Genomic DNA, 13744 nt, shown 5'->3' with positions numbered 1-13744 from the left:
GCCAGAGGTCCCTCAGCATCCGCCACCTGAAAGAGCGACTTCTGGAAACAAACCCAAACCTTATTAACAGTACCTTTGCACAAAGACTGAAACTCACACCACTGAAGGAGCAACGGGCTGTGAGGCCAGTTTATGATCATTAATATGCAAACTGTCTTGACCAATGATTAAAGACCAGCTAAGACTGAAGAAGTCACTTGGATGAGTGATGAAACGTTTCTCCCACTGTGTCCACATGAACAGAATCAACCTTTTAGGATACATATAGAAATTACATCTGAACCTCCCAAAAACCAAAGCCTGGGTAAAATCTCCTTTTTAATGCTGCTGATATATTTGAGGCTTTGCTGCAGAATGACGTCAGAGTCTGTTTCAGTGAGTCACCATGAACCAGTCAGGCATAAGATTATGACTACTGACACCTAACACTGATTATCTCTCCATCATGGGACCTGTTAGTGTCATGGTCGGCGGCCCCCGCCAGCAGCGTGTCCCCCTGTTACTTCCTGTCCTTCAGCTCCACAGTCTGGGATGATCAACTCACCTGTGGGCAACTGCACGATCAGCTGCTCTCTACTTAAGTTGGAGGAAGACACTAATTGGACGCCTGATTGTAAACAGGAAACAGTTGGTGGAAAAACCTTTTCTCCATCTGTGATTTGTGTGGACTCATTATTTTTCCTTTACATTAATAAGATGACTTTAGCTTTAGCTTTGTTCGGTTTAGTCTTGGCTTTAGTTCTTTCCAGTGTCTCTTGAGTTTATCTGTGTTTCTAGTACTTGGTGTCTTGTTTGATGTAAGGTCCCTCTCTGTGTCTCTCTCATGTCTGTGACACTTTTATTTAACTGTGTTTATTGCAGACTGAACTTTTTTATGCTGCTGTTACACAAACATTTCCCCTGTGTTATCAATAAAGTATCTGTCTCTGATAACCTTTCAAATTAAGGAGATCAAGTATAAAAATATGACCTACCCACCTGTCAGGTACCTGCCACATGTTAATCAGCCATGATGGTTCTGTTTAAACAGGTGCTGACTGGGTAACGTGTCACACACTGAGCCAGCACACAGGAACCAAGCAGGCTGTGATGGTGCTTTTCTGATTAAGTTCATCTGTCTCTTTATTAGGGATGGGTACCGGTATCGGATAAAACCTAAACGATACCCATCCCTACTCTTTATAATTCTGTGACGCAGACACGATCTCACTCAGGTCCCTGAGATCTGATCATGTGTTCATCACAGCTCCACCTGTCACTGCACCATCACCTCCATCACTGATGTGTGTGCTCACACTCTGCTGCCACCTAGTGTCTGTGTGTGGGTGTTACAGCCAGCTGTCCTCACAGCTGGCTGTAACACCCACCTGTTGTAACAACACACCCACCTGTTGCACACGCTGTGCAACAGGTGGGTGTGTTGGTGGGTGGATGTTATACCTTCAGCCTCATCATGGTGTTATTTCTGTACATCAGCTGATTCTGGTCATTTTTAAAAGGCTTCAACAAACTGTTTCCAGCTTTGCTACATCTGAAACAGACTGAAGCAGGTCAGACCTGTCTACTCTGACCTCACTTAGTCAGCTGACGTCTGCAGAATGAAGAAGCTGATGTTTAAATAGTATCTATGAATAGTATCTAGTATCTATGAAGCGCATTGAGGCGACTTTTGTTGTGATTTGGCGCTATATAAATACAATTGAATTGAATTGAATTGAATTAAATGAGGTTTTCCCTGAATTTGTCCTGATAGCATTGATGTGACTCACCTCTCATCACCTCTCTGCTTAAAGCACCTGACCAAGGCCTGACGTTCAAGCTGTTTTACATTTTTCACATTCATGCTGATCATAAACAGGCGTGTTCATCACAGCAGAATAATCTCTGTGATTCTGGATTAGACATCAGGGATTATTTGTCTTTGGTCACTTTGTTTATCAGGCCTCTCCACATTAATATGGTCATTACTTACACCTTCATTCTTGCTGCACTGGTACCATCCAATGGAGGCTCTGCTCTTTATTCACCCGTTGCCATGGTGACCCATAGGCAAGTCTCCATGTGTGTCCCAGTATCAGACCCTCACTGTGAAACTCTTTATAATACGCCTCACAGCTGATCCCTGTAATTAACAGGATTATGTGATATCTACCTGCAGGCACTCACAGGTAGCTCACCTGTAGAGTCAGTCAGGTGTTACAAGTAACAGAGAAATACTGATATTGTCAGTAGTGTGTGTTTTTATGGTAACTGTAGAACAAAGTAAACGTCTCCGTGTTACATGTCAGTATGCTGTACTTGTCAGGGCTGTGAACAGGGGCTCCTTTCCTGCAACATACTTCCTGTTTGATCAGGAAATATTCAGTATTATTATAATATATTATATATCATATTCAATACTCTATAATGTAATATCCAAATTAGAGTGAGTTATGTTTATTAATATTGTGTTAGTAACACATTAATGTCAGTCCAGCATCAGCACTAATATGATGAACTAAAACTGATTTGGCTGCAGTTTTTAATAAATCTGGTTTTCAGCCCTGAAAAATGATAAAGATGGAAAATCATTTCAGAAAGTGACAATCAGGGCCCACCTCTGTGACCTGAAGCTGTAAACATTCATGTTGGAGGTCACACTGTTATTACAGTATTAGTTATTTATGATATTATTGCAGTGTTAGTGATTTAATATCTGAAGTCTCTGTGCTTCAGTAATGAGCATCATAACAAAATACAGGATCACTGGACTCATTTTTTCTGTTGGCTGTGAAGAATTTTGGAAAAACTTTATTGCTCTGCAAACAATATCATCCGACCCTGAAACACCAGCAGTGTACCAGCTGACCTCAGATCAGATCTGTACACAGATTATGTTTGAATTCATTTAATATTTATTACAGCAGCAAGTCTGCAGCCGAGAGAATAAAAGCCTTTAAACATGTAATGAATGATCTGATTATAACCCCTCAAACTATTCTAATCATAGATCGGTCTGTGACCTCCGTGCTGTCCTTCAAACACATGAAACTTTATTAACACAGCAGCTCTTTTCGTTTGCAGCTGTTTTCCTCTCGCACTCACTCTGCTGCTTTATCTACCTCACATTCACTCTGCACTCTGTAATACTGCTGCTATATGAGTTTAATTATATGTTGTATTGTGTTGATGCTCTCATTTTGTGTTGTAATTTAATTCTGTTCGTGTTATATTTATTTGTATTATTTTATTTACATTTTATTTTGTTGCTATTTCCAGCATATCAGGTTGCAGTTTTTAAATCAAGTTTTATAAATAAGAAAACTTTATAAATAGAGTTTGCTGTGACTTTTGGCTAACAGTACTATATTAGTATTAATGTAGGTGTGATTAGATGATGCTCACCAGCTGTGACGACCAGCCTCCTCTGACACCACACCTAAGCTGCTGCTCCACCCCTCCCATTCTGCTGAGCCACAAACCACACCCCACCACAAACAGATGACCATAAAGTGTGACGTTGTTAAGGAGTGTTGCCATGGTCACCAGTGGACTGCTGCCCCCTTTTGGAACTTTGCTTTAAACTGCCCCTGTGTGTCTGATTTAATGTATCCTCTGTGACACATTTCTGCTGCCGGTGTTACAGTAGGGTCTCTAATGCACACTCAGCAGCTATGTTTATGTTTATTAGCACTTGTAGGAGCAGAGCTATAGATGCTTCATGTTGTCCAGAAGATGATTAGACGTCAGTCTGATCAGCAGAGACGCCCTCGCTATTACCATATCCAACCCATCAAAAAGACTAACCAATAACAGGTCAAAGGTCAAGGTCATACCAAATGTAAAAACTAGTAGAAACTTTGTGTATTTATGGATCATCTTCAAACTTCACAACAATACACCAGCGCTTTGTCCAACGCTAGCTTGGCTAAGCGTTTGACCTTGTAAAATGTGTTAATAAACCATATTGAGTAGTATATGATGAAGGCCATGGAGAGAACTGAATCACAGATTTCGGGGAATCACAGTCCATGAGCTCCAGACTGAGTCACTGACTGCATGTGATTTTCATTAGCATTAAAAATAATCCTCATATTTTAAATGATCTTAGTTTGTCCCGTGACCTTTGACCCTCTGCCTGTGTAAACCGTGTGTTTCTCCAACAAACAGGGAGCTGAGTGCATGCAGGCTAACATGCTGATCCCAAACCACATTTTTCCATAAATCTGAAGCTTCAAATCAAAGAAAAACAGTGTGTAGTTGGAGCTGAACACACTGATGTGTAAATGTGTTTAGAAGCTTCAGAGCTGTGATGTTCAGTCGTGATGAACTCTGCAGTTTTGCTCGTTTGGTGATTATCTGATATTCATAGTATTTTACAGCCGAATCTGTAAATTCAAACAGTCTTTTGTTGAGACAACGCCGGTCTCTGCGATTCTTTTGGTCCTGGTAGAGATCACTCTGAGATGTTTCCATGTTTTACACAATCCTTTTATTACCCATTATTCTTACAGATGCATCTGGAGATCAGCACACTGCAGTCCTATGCAGTCCTATACTAAAGGCTGATCTAAAGAACTCCACACAACAGTTACAGTTATAACCTCTGGTCTCCTCCCCCCTACAGTAAACACCCCCACAATGGAAATACACTAGTACAGTGGCCAAGGGTGCTGACACCCTGACCCCCACCTCCTTTTAAGGTAGTGTCCGTTTGCCCTTTGTCTGCCCCTCACCCTCAGTAACTCTTGCTTCATGCCCTGGGGGTTGATTGTCCTTCTGCCCTGCACCTCAGTTCTTTGTTCCCATCCCAGGCCTATTTTCTGTTTTGTATCCTTACACCCATTACCACAATATTATAATGTTGCAAGCAATCACAACTATATTCTCTTTAACGTTGATGTACATTAAGGAATCTGTTCTCAACACTTTGAATCCACTTCATAAGGAGATGATATTCTGTTCTGCTATCAGTGCTGACATCAGCTAAATCATAAAACTGTGGACTCCATCATGCCTTTATGATCATCTGATCCACTCATGATCTTCACGTTCTCCTCCTGCAGGAGTTAAAGTTTATTATTAACTCCTCACTGAGGTTGTGTGAGGCAGGAGTCCAGCATGCATCAGCACTGCCAAAAAAATCATCATGATTATTATAATCAGAATTTAAATCAGGACGGATTTCAGTATAGATCATGATTATTGTGTGATTTTAGAGACTGAAATGTTTTTATTGCACTCTTATTATTATTTTATTCAGTCTGATGATAATTTGTAAAAACTCTCAGTGTGACTACACACAGAGATATTTGAACAGTTCAGAGAACACAGAGTCTCTCAGACCTCAGACTGGAGGTCCTGGCTCAGGACCAGGACTTGTTCCCTCAGCAGGGCTGTGGCAGCTCAGCACACCAGCAGGTCGGACCCACATGTACACTGATGGAGCTCAGATCTGTAAATGTTTTACAATAAAGAGCTCAGAGGGAAAAATCAGACAGGTATGCTGATTCTTCCACTGACACAGGACAGATCTGATAATCATGACACAAAGTTCCCCAAAACAAACAAAGAGTTTTATTCGCTTTATCCGATCAAACGTTTAGAAAACATTAAAAAAATTCATTGAAAAACAAAAGCAAAAAAGATTACACACACACACACACACACACACACACACACACACACACACACACACACAGTTTCTCTTACAGGAAGCAGGTTTGAGTGAAACTCTGAGTTTGTTAATCCTCAGATGAAGGAAACTCCAGCTTTTGGTCCCAGTAAGAACGATAACTTGAACAGGGTCAGTTACCATGGCAACAGATGACACGCATCCAGAAAGCCATAACTCCTGATCTTTAGTACAAACATGTAAAGAGTGTGAAGGAGAGCATGTAGGAGGAAAAAGGAATGAACAACGATGGTCTGTGGACGATCAGCAGCAGCTCAAACTGAGACCAGCAGAGGGCGCTGTCGGCTCATCTCAGTGCTTCTGTGCTTTGACCTCACCTGCTGCACCTGCTGCTGCCTAAGTGTGTCTGCGTGAACATCAGGCTGCTGAGCTCACAGTGAGTGGTTCCTGCTGTGTGACCACAGAAACCTGCCGACTCAGGCTCACATCCACGCTCGGTCACACAGACTCAGCTCTCTGAGGAGGTCACAGACCCTCATTCACACCTGTGTCCTCAGCTCTCACTACTGCTTCTGTCTGTGGCTCAGGGGTACAGCGGGTCCCCACCAATCAGAGACTGTGGATTGGCAGTCAGAGGACCTCTGTGCTAAAGAGCCTGCAGCCTCCATCAGTGTGAGAGTGTGTTAGAGTGCAGCACGGTGCACACAGTGTCTGTGTGCAAGTCTGAAACCTGCACAGGTGACAACAGGAAACTCAGAGTTACTGAACCTGCTTCCTGAGCAGATGTTACTGTGTGCACAGGTGAGAGCTAACAGCTGTATTTAAAACAGATTAAAGCACAGACACATGAAGAAGAGGAGCAGAGGGAAGGATGAAGGTCCATCAGGCCCAAGGTGTCCTCAGCTTCCTGTTCAGAGACAAACATGTCAGCTCCTCACAGTCAGCCCATCTGATCTTAATGACCTTATAGTACCATAAGTAAAATGTGTTCACAGTAGATCACACACTCACAGATAAAAATCACAAACTGCTTCTCAATAAAACCAGAAGTATCAATAAAATAATAATATGAAACAATGAATTAATTAAAAGCTTGTCTGTACAGAAATGCCTTCAGCTGCTTTTTAAAGACACTCAGTGGATTCAGCGTAAACACAGAGGAGGAGACGACCTTGGTGCCGCTGCCTGAAAAGCACAATCCACTCGTGTTTGAACCGAGTACGTGGGACCAACAGTAACCTCTGACCTGAGGGCCTAAGTGCTCAGGATGAAGCGTGAGGTTTAAACAGGTCAGAGATGTACTGGGGAGCTTCACCGTCACGAGATCTAAAAGTTCTGACTAAAAGTTTAAAATTTACTGGCAACCAATGAAGAGAAGCCAAAACTGGAGTAATGTTTGAGCAGAATGCATCAGCTTTCTGTATAATCTGAAGGCAATCCAAGGCTGACTCAGGAATCCAGGGCAGAATCGGGGACAGGTCCAAGGAAATCTACATACAAAGAAACAGGCGATTAGAATCAGTAACGAGAAAGGCCAAGAGAATACGAGAGTAGAAAAGAGCCGGGGCAACTGACGCAAGTAGTACTGATCCAACAAACAGAAACACTGAGCCGATGCTCTAAGTAGTGGCTGGAGGAGTCAGGTTAATGAGCAGCAGGTAGGTTATCAAACACAGGTGTGTCAGCGTAGAGAATGGACCTCAATCATGTGTCACGCAAACAAAGAAAAGAAGTCAGTGTTCATCAGTCTGCTCCTGAATCTCTCCTGCTACAGCAGCAGCAAGACCTCTCTGCATTGAATCATACCTGTTATTAACCTCTGTCTCTCTTCCACAGCATGTCTTTATCCTGTCTTCCTTCTCTCACCCCAACCAATCACAGCAGATGGCCCCGCCCCTCCCTGAGCCTGGTTCTGCTGGTTTCTTCCTGTTAAAATGGAGTTTTTCCTTCCCACTGTCGCCAAAGTGCTTGCTCATTGGGGGGGGGGGGGGGGGGGGGGTATATGATTGTTGGGTTTTCCTCTGTATGTATTACTCTAGGGTCCACCTTACAGTATGAAGCACCTTGAGCTGATTGTTGTTGTGTTTTGGCGCTGTATAAATAAAATTTAATTGAATTGAAAACTTTACATTTGTGTGTAAATGTTACCTGCTCTCAGTGATGAATACACAACGCCTGGATCAGCTGACTGCTCTGTAACACACACAGAAAAACAACAAAGGAGTATGAAGCATCATACGTGTCCCGCAGTCATCTGTAGGTTCAAAGTGCCAGAGGCAGCTCACATACATGAAGCCCTAACTTCTCACTCACTGCATATAAATTCAAAGAGGTGAAGTTTCCTGCCGTAAATGATCAGAAACAGATCAACCCTCTTTTCTGTTCTTCCACATCAGTTACTTAGGAAGTGATTAACTCATAGCTCTGTGGTCTTACCCCACAGCAACCCTGACACCAGAGCAGAAATCACCTTCCACTTCAGCCTCTCAGACTCTTGAACCCCTCCCACCCCAGATGTGAACTGTTTGTGACACCACCCTGACATAAGCTCCATCAGAACAGTTTCTTTCTCCCAGTCATCGTAATCCTTAAGTCTCTCATCGATCCTCATTCTGTGATATTAAACCTGTTAAACTGTGACTCGCCTCTTGCCAACAGTCCACTTTCTCATACCGACCCCCCTTCAGGTCTTGGCTCAGCTGCTGGACTCCCATCCAGATGTTTGTGTTCTATGTACAGTGTCTTGAAAAAGTATTTATACCCCTTCATCCTGTAAAGTGTGGTGTGAATCTGTATTCAGCCCCCATTAATCTGACTACATTTTATATTTCCTACCGTCTTCCTTAATCTGCTCTGTTTTTCTCTCCGCTGTGCTGCACATTTATTGTTATGAAAAAAAACCTGATCTAATAAAATTAACAAAATTCATTTGATTCATTTGTACCTGCAGTGAGAATCCTCACGTCAGAGTAGACAACATGTGTATCAGCTTGATGTGTATCTGGAAAATACAAACACACACACTCAGGTCACGTTACAACTACAAGCAGAGGAAACACAAACAGATGATGTTTCAAATCTGTAATCAGCTGCAGTCTGCACAGAACCTCAAACATACTGACTCATACTGAGCCACACTGACTGATTCTGACTGATACTGATTCACCTGTAATGAAGTAGATGTTTTGGCAGTTTGGTGGTCTGGAGCATTCAGCTGTGTGTTAACACAATACCAACAATAAAGACAACAGTGATTTTAGAGATACATTTGTTAACATCGTGGGAAGGGTTTTAAATCCATTTCCAGACAAAGGTAAGTGACCCCGAGGTCAAACCAGACAGCCTTCAGAGGAAACAACAGAAACCCACAACCTCAAGCCTCTTTCCATCATTTCAGTCAGATGTTTCCAAACCTCAGTTGATCACACTTCAGAAATATGACTGCATAGGAAATAAGTCTGGTTGCTAAGCTAGCCTGCGTGCAGTCCACCTGTTTTACCCACTGAAACATCTGAAGCTTTATAAAACCAAAAGTTCTCTTAAAGGAGCAGCTGAGATCGACCAAAATGGAAACATCTGGCCTCAGACTGCAGCAGCTGGGCTCCTTGTTGTGATAAAAAATAAAAGATATAAAGTCAAAGTGACAGAGGTCGTACCATTTGCTTCATTTTTCTTTTTGCAGTGGAAAAGAAGTCGAACTAGAACCAAGAGCAGAACCAGAAGAACCACAGGAACCAGGCCTGCTATGAGTGCAGTGAGAAAGGAGGTGAGACCCTGAGGAGGTGATGAAGCAGTGTCAACAGAAGAGTCTGAGCTCCTGTGCTGAGGAGGATCTGCAGGAGAGATGATGCAGACGGTTCAATCATTTTATCAGGAGATCATGTCTGTAAACAGGAAGTGATGTCACTGTTCTGACCTCTGACCCTCAGAAAGCTCTGAGGAGATGATCCAAATGCTTCAGTAGCACAAGAGTAGAGACCTTCATCAGACTGTTTGACCCTTCTGATGACGAGCTCTGCTGCTGTTCCAGATCCAACATGACGTCCATTAAAGGAGAAATAAGCAGCAGCTGTGTCACCGCTCCTCTCTCTGCAACGCAGTGTGACATCACTTCCTGTCCACACAGGAAGTGCAGGAATCTCCAGAATCGCACCTTTATCTGACAACAGAAACACAAACAGAGCAGAGTCAAGAGCTCCTCTCAGACGAGCTGCTTCCTGTCTGAATGAGCACCTCGCTGTCTTCCTGTCACTGAGACGATCTGAGCAGGTCACACCTCAAAACATCCGTCAGTCTGAATACATGCTGCCAAAATATTGGGACTGATCTCACTGACAGACATGTATCCAACATCTGGAAACATCTGCACAGAGACACAGCTGGAACATCTCCCCGTCTCTACCTGAAACACTGATGGACACTTCATTACTCTGCTGTCCAGATGAGTTCTCACAGAAGTAATGTCCATCAGAGGAGACGGAGCGATCCAGAACACAGGAGGAACCAAGAAGCCTCCCAAAGCCTGCAGCTGCTCCACAGTCCTCAGTGGGTCCTCCTCTGGTCCTCTTCACTGTCCATCCATCAGCTGTCTGTCCATCATCAACACAACTCAGATCCACTGAAGACCTGCTGAAGGTTTGGACTGACTGACAGAGACACTGGAGGACACACACAGGCACACACACACACACACACACACACACACACACACACACACACACACACACACACACACACACACACACACAGAGTAAATGTATTTGTGTTCTTGTTGGAGTCTCACTGATTGTTTTCACTTCATCAACTCACCTGCAGAAACAGTCGGTGCAGACAGCAGCAGCACACACACACCTGCAACAGGAGGTCAGAGGTCACTGAGGGTCAGAGGTCAGTGAGGGTCAGAGGTCACTGAGGGTCAGAGGTCACTAAAGGTCAGAGATCATTGGTTACTAGGGACAAGTTACCCCTGGAAGGGTCTTCCAAGGGAATTTGGTATTTGCATGAGCCATTCTTCTTTCAAGCTCAGAAATGTTGGATGTGAGCTTTTTGTGCAGTTTCTATTTTTATATGAAGAGAATAATTTAGCTTTCAAACTACAGCAGTTAGTCTTCTCACTTCCCACAGAAAAAAAAAACTTATTCTGATGACACTTCCGGTGAACAGTGTCTGTGCTGATGTTAAGAGGATGTTTGGAGCTCTGCCTTTCACCTGACTTTTCACACCATGTGCCTTGGGACTCGATGACTATCTTCTGTAACCGTAGATACCTGTCTGATACTTCCTGGCTGAGCTGCTGTAATTACTAAATGTTTAAACTGTGAAATAATTTCACTTCCCACATAGCACACAGGTCTGGGCCGGATCTGGTGTCAAGCCGGCACTGCTGGCTGACGTCTGGCATGGTAAGTCATCCAGATATGGGCCAGGCCTGACATAGATGGCACTGTTTATGACACTGCCAGAGGCATGCCGCATCTAGCTCGATTATGGTTTGGTTTATGTGGCCCAGGCTCATAGAAAACAGGTCTGGCCCAGATCCGGCATCAAGCTGGCACTTCTGACTGACTGGTGTCATGGCAAGGTGTATGTCAACCAGATGTGGGCCAGGTCTGACAATGATGGCACTATTTATGTACCTATTTTCCTATTTTAGTTAGAAGACCCTAGAGTTGGATGTTTCAGACCACTTTTGGTCTCGTCTTGGTCTTGCTGTCTCGGTCTTGCTTTCTCAGATCGACATAGTGTTCGGGAGATTTGGAGTCAACCATTGGTGGAGCGGGCGGGTGGCTTACTGGGCTTAAGCCCGGGGTCTTTTGGAGTGTAATTTTTTCATAGTTAGATGCCTGACTGACAACTGTATAAAACAAAAACTACACACAATATTCGAAGCACATAGCGCACAGTTGTAAATTCCCCCTAATTTTGGTATGATCCGAGTTCAGGCACTAGGCGACTGAGCGCAGCACTGACGCCTGTGAGCGAGGGGGGAGAAGCTGCTGCCTGCGAGTTTGCTGCAGACAGAGGAGAGCTTAAGTTCAACCAGGAACCAAAGCAAATCATTCGTACTGAACTAATAATGTAAATATGACGGTGTATCACGAATATTGATATCAAACTGATCACTTGGTTGCGTTACTTGCTCTTCGAGTGAATCAACAAATGGATAAATAAAAAGCCGAACAGCAATGCTGATTTTTTAGAGAGTCTTAGCTTACATTTCATATTTTCAGTTGTTTCCCTCCACGGCTAAACAAACTCTCTAAATCGGTTTCAATTGTGTACTGATGAACACAACAATGGACATAAGGAGCTTCTTTCAAAGAAAAAACTCAGATGTTATTTTATATATTATGCTTTGTGTGTTGTTCAGTATATTTCTATGCAAAACAAGAGGAATTTCAACACACAGCAGTATATTCACAGTTGAAACCAGATATTTACACTTTATGGGAAAAAACATAAAAACTTTTTTTTTTACTGTTAAACATCAATTTAGAGTAAACTTGTTTTGTTTTAGATGAATAAATATTGAAATATCTTTCGAATTAGTTAAATGTCAGAATAAAGAGAGACAGATGTCTATCACTTTCATCAAATTTAGGAGCACATATACACTAAGTTTATTGTTAATTAATAAGAAAACTGCAGACGATTCCATTCTGAGCTGAAGAAGCTTCTGATTGGTTAGTAGAGTCCATGTGAGTGAATCGGTGGCACAGCTGTGGATGCATATAAGGCAAAACACAGAGCCTGTTTCTGTGACATGGGAAAATCAAGAGATATCAACCAAAATACCAGGAAAAGAACTGTGGAGCTCCATAAGTGTGGCTCAGTTTTGAATACAATTTGAGTCCATTTGCAATTAAGAAATACAGATAGTTTCTCTCTTTACTCTTATATTCAACAAATATGTTTTTATATTTATCAATCTAAAAAAAAAATCAACATTTAGTCTGATTTGATGTTTGACAATTAAAAAAGTGTTACTATCTGGTTTCAACTGTATATTTGATGATGTTGGTGTTTGGCTTGATTGTCAGCACACTTGGCCACCAGCGTGTCTGCAACTGGCCTTGTGCTGGCCCATGTGTGGGCCACCTCTGGCAAACCTGATCTGGGCCACCAAATTCGTTGTGGTATGTGGGCCATGTGTAAACTGACCTCAGGAAATCACATGATAGGGTGGGGTTAGGTTTCACAATGAGCTCACCTGAAACCTTGGCTGATTGTGACCTACACCCGTTTTCACACCTTGGCTCATGTGATTAGGTAGAGGATCAATAGGGGGTCCATGTCCCTCTTGGGGATACAGTCCCATAGGGCTTAAATCTGGCACTCTCCACCATTTGGCCCAAGAACTGAAGAAGCTGCTTGGATGAAACACCTTAAAGGAACTTAAAGAAGTCCAGACGCTCTTTCCAAGCTCCTTAGACAACATTTAGAATAAAAAAAATTCACAAACCAACGTGTTTCAACGGTATGACCCTGTTACAGTACTAGCCTCATGTTCACTGAGCTCTTTAGAAAGGTCCATTCTTTCATTGATGTTTCTAAAAGCAGTCTGCATGGGAACTGCTGGATTTTATACACCTATGGTCATAAGATTAAAAACACCTGATTTCAGTTATTATTAGCTCTGGCCCACGATTTTTGGTATTTTCTAATGAATACCATCTCTAATTGATGCAGTTAAGTCTGATGATAGTCTGGTGTCCTCTATTTCTAATGTACATGTGTTTTTTCCTCTGCGAGTGTGTGTTGAAGCTCAGATCATGAATCAATGAGTAGATAAACATTTGACTCACCAAGGAGCAGAGAGGCAGACGGGGTCTTCATGGTGACTGAATGTTTGAAGTCTGAGCAGCGTAGACGTCTTCGGCTTCACCACTTCCCTGTTAACACTTTCACTGCCTGAGCAAACGCTCCACTGATGAGGAGCACACCCACACAGCGCCTGGTTAAGTTTCGATAACTTTTTGCCTTAATAAATGAAATTCTCATTTTAAAAATTGCATTGGTTATTTACTCAGGTTGTATTTGTCTAATATGATATTTGTGCCTTGGTTATGAGGGTGCTGATGATAGCAGTTACTCTAATCCTGGAGACGATGCTTCAGAAAGACTTCAGAG

The 13744-nt window shown here is 42.7% G+C and overlaps 1 pseudogene; it reads right to left on the bottom strand.

Annotated features, from left to right (window-relative positions):
- Nucleotides 1–461: 461 nt before the first annotated feature.
- On the bottom strand, nt 462–13450 carry LOC146389410 (uncharacterized; annotated as a pseudogene).
- Nucleotides 13451–13744: the final 294 nt, after the last annotated feature.

Source organism: Perissodus microlepis, chromosome 3, assembly GCF_051167445.1.
Source record: "Perissodus microlepis isolate ML-2025 ecotype Zambia chromosome 3, ASM5116744v1, whole genome shotgun sequence".
In the NCBI taxonomy this organism is placed as follows: Eukaryota; Metazoa; Chordata; class Actinopteri; order Cichliformes; family Cichlidae; genus Perissodus; species Perissodus microlepis.
The sequence above is the reverse complement of the archived record's forward strand: the minus strand, read 5'-3'. Positions and strand labels throughout refer to the sequence as shown.